Consider the following 9,319-nt stretch of genomic DNA (forward strand, 5'->3'; position numbering starts at 1 on the left):
GCCTACGTGTGCGGCACCGTATGGAAGGGGTTAAATTATCATATCGTCGTCGTCGTCGTCGTCATCGTAAAGTCGAACAATCGTAAGTCGCGGCCATCGTAAGTCGACGTTTACCTGTATATATATATGTGTGTGTGTGTGTGTGTGTGTGTGTGTGTGTGTGTGTGTGTGTGTGTGTGTGTGTGTGTGTGTGTGTGTGTGTGTGTGTGTGTGTGTGTGTGTGTGTGTGTGTGTGTGTGTGTGTGTGTGTGTGTGTGTGTGTGTGTGTGTGTGTGTGTGTGTGTGTGTGTGTGTGTGTGTGTGTGTGTGTGTGTGTGTGTGTGTGTGTGTGTGTGTGTGTGTGTGTGTGTGTGTGTGTGTGTGTGTGTGTGTGTGTGTGTGTGTGTGTATTTACCTAGTTGTATTTTACGGGAAGGGGAGCTATGCTCGTGGGGTCCCGTCTTCATATCTCATTTTATCTAAACTATTTTTAAATTCATGTATTGTTTTTGCACACACCACTTTCTCATCTAACTTGTTCCAACTGTCTATTACTCTGTGAGGAAAGCTGTTCTTTTTCAAATCTCTTCTATAGCTGTCTTTTTTTATTTTCTTTCCGTGTCCTCTTGTATTTCTGTCATCCCATTTTATCAGATTCTCTCTATCAGTAATTTCTATGCCTTTCATGATTCTGTAAATAGATATCAAATCTCCTCTCTCCCTTCTTTGTTCTAGTGTCTGTAGTTCAAGTTTTTCTAGTCTCTCTTCATATGATAGTTTTGAGAGTGTTGGTGCCAATTTTGTAATTGCTCTTTGTATTCTTTCAAGTTTTTTTTATACATTTTTTTGTACTTGGTGACCATATCGTTGCTGCATATTCCAATCTTGGTCTTATCAGGGTGATTAGGATTTTCTTCACCATTTCTTCATCCAGGTATGTAAATGCCACTTTGATTGTTCTTATTAAATTATAAGTTTCTCAAAAAATCTTATTTATATGTTTCTCAGGTGACATATTATTCATAACAATGACTCCCAGGTCCTTCTCATTTTCTACTTTTTTTATTCCTTCTTCTCCCAATTTATATGCTCCTGTTATTCTGTTTTTGCTTTTTCCAAATTCCATTATACTACACTTTTTTGTATTGAACTCCATCTCCCACTTCCTACTCCATTCTTGTACTTTATTTAGATCTCTCTGTAGTGATTCACAATCTTCTTCAGTTTTCACTCTTTTCAGTAGTTTTGCATCATCTGCAAAGAAGCTCATATAGCTTTCAATTCCTTCATCCATATCATTAATATATATATAGCAAACATTATTGGGGCCAGAACTGTTCCCTGCGGAACACCGCTTATTACTTCATCCCATTTTGAGTGCTGGTTTCTTATCACTACTCTCATTTTTCTTTCTTGCAAAAAGTCCTCCATCCAATTTAGTAGTTTGCCCTGTATTCCTCCTTTAGTTTCTAATTTCTTAAGCAACTTCTTATGTGGTACTTTGTCAAAAGCTTTCTTTAGATCTAAAAATGCACAGTCCGCCCATCCATCTCTTTCTTGTATTATATCTATTAGCCTTGAATAGAAACATATTAAATTGGTGACGCATGATCGTCCTTGTCTGAATCCAAATTGCCTTGGATTTAACACTTTGTTTTTTTCTAAATATTTTACCCATCTACTTTTGATAATTCTTTCACAAATTTTTGCTATTGTACTTGTTAGAGAGACTGGTCTATAGTTGGTAGGTTCTTCTTTATTTCCTCCTTTATATATAGGTACTATATTTGCTTTTTTCCAATCTTCTGGAACTTTTCCTTCTTTCATGGAACTATTTAGTATGCTATGTATTTTGTCTGCCAGTTTATTCCTGCATTCTTTCAGTATCCAGTTTGCTATTTCATCTGGTCCATGCGATTTTCTGACATCAAGATTACTCAAGTGTGTTAATATTTCATTCTTTGTTACTTCTATTTCTTCCATAGGGGGGACTTTCTCTTTCCATTCGTTCTCTTCAGGTTGTATGTTCTTCCTTGTAAACACTGATTTAAAATGTTTGTTCATAATTTCCGCCATTTCCATTTCCTCAGTGTATTCAACTCCCTCCTGTCTTAATTTCTCCAAGTCTTGTTTGTTTTTCAGTTTATTGTTTAGAAATCTGTAGAATAGTTTTGGTTGATCTTTACACTTTTCTATGATATCTTTTTCATATTTTCTCTTTTCCTCTCTGCACATTTGTACATATTCATTTCTATAACTAGTATATATTTTCCATTTTTCAGGTCTTCTGTCTTTTTTCCATCTGGTCCAGGCTTTGTCTCTTTTGTCTTTTAACTACCTACAGCTTTTGTTGTACCAGCATTTTACATATTCTTTTTCTTGTTTTTGTCTTGGGACATACTTTTCCACTCCTTTTTTGTAAATTTTTGTCAAAATATTCCATTTCTCTTCTACTGCTGTTTCTTCTTTGTATATTTCTTCCCAGTTTTCTTGTTGAAAGAATTCTCTTATTTTATCAAAGTTTGTTTTTTCATACATCATTCTTCCTTTTCTATATTGTTCATTTCTTTTCATATATTTTTCTTCATTAAGTTCCAGTTCAATCAATATGTGGTCACTTTTACTTATTGGTGTTTTATATTCAATGTTATCCACTATTCTAGGTTCGGATGTAATTACTAGGTCTAGTCTCGATGGCTCTTCTTCATTTCTATACCTAGTGTTCTCCTGTATCCATTGTGTCATTGTATGGTCAGTAACCATCTCAAGTAGAGCGTTTCCCCATGAGCCGTCTCCACCCTTTACTGTCATTTCTTCCCAGCAGATTTCTTTGCAATTAAAGTCGCCCATCATAACTATTTTTCCTCCCTCTTCCATTATCTTGTTTAATGTTATCTTTGTGTCCTCTAACATACTTTTATGTTCACTCTCTTCCCATGAGGCTGTTTTCGGGGGCACATAATTTATCACAAACTTTCTGCTCTTCTTATCTCTGTCTTCTACTTCCATCATTATCATCTCTACTGTATTCTTTCCATATGTGACACACTTCACGTTTATATCCTTCTTAGTCAGGAACATAACTCCACCCCCTTCCTTTTTCACTCTGTTTCTAATCCAATAATTATATGCATCATGTCCTACACTGTTGGGTGGTAGTGGACCTTTTAATTTTGTTTCTACAATTCCCATTATGTCTGGTTCTTTTTCTTTCAAATAATCATTCAGCTCATTCAATCCTGTTATTAATCCATCTATATTTGTGTAAGACACTCTTACTTTTCTGCCACTTCCATTGTGTTCTCTGTTTCCCTTTTGTTTTTCTCTTGTATGTCGACTTTCTTTAGTTTCATATTCACTACTCTCCAATAGAATCTCTCTTTTTCTGACTCCGTTCTTATCTCGTTTTTTTCCTTTGCTTCAAGTCTTTTCTGTTTTTCTTCCTCTCTTTCCTCTTTATTCATTTCCCTTTTTATCCATACCTTTTTATATTGTTCACTTGTTGCTAGTTTCCCTGTTTTGGATAAGATATTCTCAGCCGTAGTTTGTGACCTGAATTTAATCTTAATTGGTCTGGTCTTGTCTGTACTATATTTCCCGAGCCTGAATTTCTCTTCGATTTGTTTCATTATTTCTGGTTCATCTTCCTGAACTAATTCTAGTAAATTTCTTACTTTTTCATTTTCCTCTTTGCTTCTTGTGGTTCTATCTGGGTTATGTTTCTCTTCCATTCCTAATATAATTATACATTTCTTTCTGTCTGCTAAGTCTCTTACTATATTCTCCTTCTGTCTCATCACTTTAATAACTGAGTTTTCAGTTTGTTCATTCATTTGCTGTCTGATTATGTCAGTGAATGCAACTTTGCTATTTTCTTGAATTTTTTTCCAACCCTCCTTGTTCTCCTTATTATTCTCCTTTAAGACTTTATTCTCTTCTTTTACTTCTTTTAACTGTTTTTTTAATTCTTCAATTTCCTTAGTTAAGTTTTTGTTCGCCTTCTCTAGTTCTTCCAATTTTTCAACTCTCCGTATAATGTTGTTAACATGACCGAACCTACGCTCCAAGTCCTCGATCATCTTATCGACCTTCTCTTCTAGTCTTGTCAGTCGGGGTGGGGTGGGGTGGGGGGGGTGGGGTGGGGTTGTGTCCCCCCCCACCCTCTTTAAATCCCTGGAAAATATTCTCATCACTTTCTACTGTATTGCTCTTATCTATACTTCTAATCTTTACATTTTTATTAGACATTTCATCGTCGCTCAGCTGGTCGGGGGGTCGTTTGTTTACCTTTCGCCTGTCTGCCTGGGCCAAGTCCTCTCCTTCCTCATTTCCTTCCATTTCCCTCAGCAATCCCTCCCCTTCTCCTCTTTCCCTACTTTCCCACTACCCCACGAGCAATTTCCCCCCTCCCTGTAAATACAATAGGCACTTCTCTTTGCGTTGGGATCCACGAAACTTCAATTTTCTTCAGAACGTCTTCTAAGCCGTCCGTTCGTTGAAGTGTGTGTGTGTGTGTGTGTGTGTGTGTGTGTGTGTGTGTGTGTGTGTGTGTGTGTGTGTGTGTGTGTGTGTGTGTGTGTGTGTGTGTGTGTGTGTGTGTGCGTGTATATATATATATATATATATATATATATATATATACATACTTATATATATATATATATATATATATATACATATGTGTGTGTGTGTGTGTGTGTGTGTGTGTGTGTGTGTGTGTGTGTGTGTGTGTGTGTGTGTGTGTGTGTGTGTGTGTGTGTGTGTGTGTGTGTGTGTCTGTGTGTATATATATATATATATATATATATATATATATATATATATATATATATATATATATATGCTTTTTTTAGAAGCTCCGCCATGGGATACGAACCCTGACCCGTGCATCGAAAATCACGAGGTCAAGACGAGATCTTCGACCTCGTGATTTTCGACGCACGGGTCAGGGTTCGTATCCCATGGCGGAGCTTCTAAAAAAAAAATATTCAATCTGTCTTAAGAAACATACATATATATATATGTATATATTCATATATATATATATATATATATATATATATATATATATATATATATATGTACAACACTGAATGGGTCCCAGTGATTAGAGATACATTTTAACAACCACAATGCACTTTAATTCTAAGCCATCAAAGGCCAGCATGCTGAAATTGAAATGTGGTACTGTACAGGACTCGAACCCGGCATCCTCATGACTGTTGGAAGGTTGGTTTGTGGTGCTTCCAAACACTTGGGTAGTTCTTCTCTTTATTTCGGTCTGCCTAGTTCTGTCTACAAACATGGCTGGTAGGTTCGAAGAAACTTCGGAAATACCAGATTTTCCTAGCTAACTTAATCTAATTACAAAAATGGGCGTGCCCACAAGAAGGCAGCCAATTATATGAAAAAATGGGCGTGCCCCCCGAGAAGGGTAGCCAATAGAATGTCTTGAGGTGCAAGAGGGGGCCAGAGCCGTAGGTGTGAACTCTGACCCTGGATTGAGCGCAAAGTCGTGTTGTTTGGGTGATTTGACAGATGAATGTAGGGGAGGTCACTTCATGACCTCTGATAGCGCAGCTGAGGTCCACGCGGTGAATGGGCCGTTCTTCGATGGGCCTCTCGTAATGAAAGGCCTCTCTTCTTGGAAGTGGAGGTAAGCGCAGCTGTGGTCCACGCGATGAATGGGCCGTTCTTCGATGGGGCCTCGCGTGAAAGAAATCGTCCGCCGCCTCGCGGGGAAAGAATCATCTGCCGCTAACATGACAAGTGCCACAGTGACTTTCCAACCAGGCTATCAAGAGAGATAAAGGTTTAGCGCATTTTTCTTACATATTTGTATGCTCGAGTTACATACACATATATGCAATTTTGCGTTCAACCCATCTCCACCATGATAGTACAATTGGAAGTATACGAACACGGGAAAGTATTTGTACAACATTGAATGGGTCCCAGTGATTAGAGATACATTTTAACAACCACAATGCACTTTAATTCTAAGCCATCAAAGGCCAGCATGCTGAAATTGAAATGTGGTACTGCCCAGAACTCGAACCCGGCATCCTCATGACAAGTGCCACAGTGACTTTCCAACTAGGTTATCAAGAGAGATAAAGGTTAAGCGCATTTTTCCTTACATATTTGTATGTTCGAGTTACATACACATATATGAAATTTTGCATTCAACTCATCTCCACCATGATAGTACAATTAGAAGTATACTAACCCGGATAAAGTATATGTACAACACTGAATGGGTCCCAGTGATTAGAGATACATTTTAACAACCACAATGCACTTTAATTCTAAGCCATCAAAGGCCAGCATGCTGAAATTGTAATGTGGTACTGTACAGGACCCGAATCCGGCATCCTCATGACATGTGCGACAGTGACTTTCCAACTAGGCTATCAAGAGAGATAAAGGTTAAGCGCATTTTTTCTTACATATTTGTATGCTAGAGCTACATACACATATATGAAATTTTGCGTTCAACCCATCTCCACCATGATAGTACAATTGGAAGTAACGAACGTGGCAAAGGGTTTGTACAACACTGAATGGGTCCCAGTGATTAGAGATACATTTTAACAACCACAATGCACTTTAATTCTAAGCCATCAAAGGCCAGCATGCTGAAATTGTAATGTGGTACTGCACAGGACTCGAACCCGGCATCCTCATGACATGTGCGACAGTGACTTTCCAACTAAGCTATCAAGAGAGATAAAGGTTAAGCGCATTTTTTCTTACATATTTGTATGCTAGAGCTGCATACACATATATGAAATTTTGCGTTCAACCCATCTCCACCATGATAGTACAATTGGAAGTATACGAACGCGGGAAAGTATTTGCACAACACTGAATGGGCCCCAGTGATTAGAGATACATTCTAACAACCACAATGCACTTTAATTCTAAGCCATCAAAGGCCAGCATGCTGAAATTGAAATGTGGTACTGCACAGGACTCGAACCCGGCATCCTCATGACAAGTGCCACAGTGACTTTCCAAATAGGCTATCAAGAGAGATAAAGGTTTAGCGCATTTTTCTTACATATTTGTATGTTCGAGTTACATACACATATATGAAATTTTGCGTTCAACCCATCTCCACCATGATAGTACAATTGGAAGTATACGAACGCGGCAAAGGGTTTGTACAACACTGAATGGGTCCCAGTGATTAGAGATACATTCTAACAACCACAATGCACTTTAATTCTAAGCCATCAAAGGCCAGCATGCTGAAATTGAAATGTGGTACTGCACAGGACTCGAACCCGGCATCCTCATGACATGTGCGACAGTGACTTTCCAACTAAGCTATCAAGAGAGATAAAGGTTAAGCGCATTTTTCTTACATATTTGTATGCTAGAGCTACATACACATATATGCAATTTTGCGTTCAACTCATCTCCACCATGATAGTACAATTGGAAGTATACGAACGCGGGGAAAGTATTTGCACAACACTGAATGGGCCCCAGTGATTAGAGATACATTCTAACAACCACAATGCACTTTAATTCTAAGCCATCAAAGGCCAGCATGCTGAAATTGAAATGTGGTACTGCACAGGACTCGAACCCGGCATCCTCATGACAAGTGCCACAGTGACTTTCCAAATAGGCTATCAAGAGAGATAAAGGTTAAACGCATTTTTCTTACATATTTGTATGCTCGAGTTACATACACATATATGAAATTTTGCGTTCAACCCATCTCCACCATGATAGTACAATTGGAAGTATACGAACGCGGGAAAGTATTTATACAACACTGAATGAGTCCCGGTGATTAGAGATACATTTTAACAACCACAATGCACTTTAATTCTAAGCCATCAAAGGCCAGCATGCTGAAATTGTAATGTGGTACTGAACAGGACTCGAACCCGGCGTCCTCATGACAAGTGCCTCAGTGACTTTCCAACTAGGCTATCAAGTGAGATAAAGGTTAAGCGCATTTTTTCTTACATATTTGTATGCTCGAGTTACATACAAATATATGAAATTTTGCGTTCAACCCATCTCCACCATGATAGCGTTGTACAAATACTTTCCCACGTTCGTATACTTCCAATTGTACTATCATGGTGTAGATGAGTTGAATGGCGTAGTTAAGAGGACATGGATTCTTACGATCTCTTCTGGCCACTTATCCAAATGTTTATTTCACCTACTTCCTATCTAACCTAACCTAAACTTTTCTATATCTTTGAGAGAGAACACTTTCGATCAAAACTTCACTTAACAGTTTCACATTATTTATCATAAGAGATTCCTTCGATCACATACCCTATAACACCATATGTTTGTCACTTTGTGTTGTGTCGTCACATGTAATTTTCATCTCAACCCATTTTCTCCCTGTCAAGGGAATGATCGGGGCTTAGATTCACTTCACTCAATACATAATAACATGATCTAACAATTATATGTACATATATCCATGTATCTCCACTTATTTCAATATATTTCCAATTATTTTTATGGAACGCATTGAATACAGAACATGGCTGGTGTTCGTATCTATGTCTAAAACTACCGACTACCCCTTCGTACTATCACTAAAGACTTCGTTATGTCGCTTTTCGAACTGACCTTTAGATATCATAACTCCCTTAAATTATTTTTCTAATGGAATCCTGAACTGGAGGTTGGGAATTGTTCTCGTTCTATTAAAGCTAAGGTTCCTAGCCTATGTTTACATCCGAATCCGTTCTAATGACTTCACGGATGGGAGGAGCTACAGTTTACCCATGATGCTCAGCGATCTCGCTTATAGAATCATCTAGAAAAAATACAATTAAACGAAAATAATATTTAATTAAAGTTTCTGGCCTTACACTATTGATAACATATCTAATCATCAAATACTTAGACCTACATCTAGTAGGCTTCAAAAAACCATATCATACAAATTACTTTAATTTTCTTTGCTGATGACGGATTCCTACTAAAAAAAATCTGTAAAAGAAGTGGTACAAGCACTCACGTTACTAAATGAGATTGGAGAAGAATGTGGTTTAAAAATAAACAAAGCAAAGAGCAATATCCTAACCTACAACCTAGCAGTCCCCAAAAGAAATTAGTGAAATAAAAGTCACGGAGTCCATAACATACTTAGGAATAAAAATAACGAATAAGAGGAAATGCCCCAAAGAACACATTAATAATATCTTTAGCAAACCAATATCATTTGCTAATAAAACAGCCTCAATAACGGCAAGAGGCTGCAACAGGATCAGCATCGGCAAAGTGTTCTTGAAAAATGTCGCCATCCCTAGTATACTCCACTCAAATGAAGCAATCTTTCTCACAAAGAGCG

This window comes from Oratosquilla oratoria, unplaced genomic scaffold, assembly GCF_046742065.1.
Source record: "Oratosquilla oratoria isolate Oo_2021 unplaced genomic scaffold, ASM4674206v1 SCAFFOLD61, whole genome shotgun sequence".
NCBI classification, from domain to species: Eukaryota; Metazoa; Arthropoda; class Malacostraca; order Stomatopoda; family Squillidae; genus Oratosquilla; species Oratosquilla oratoria.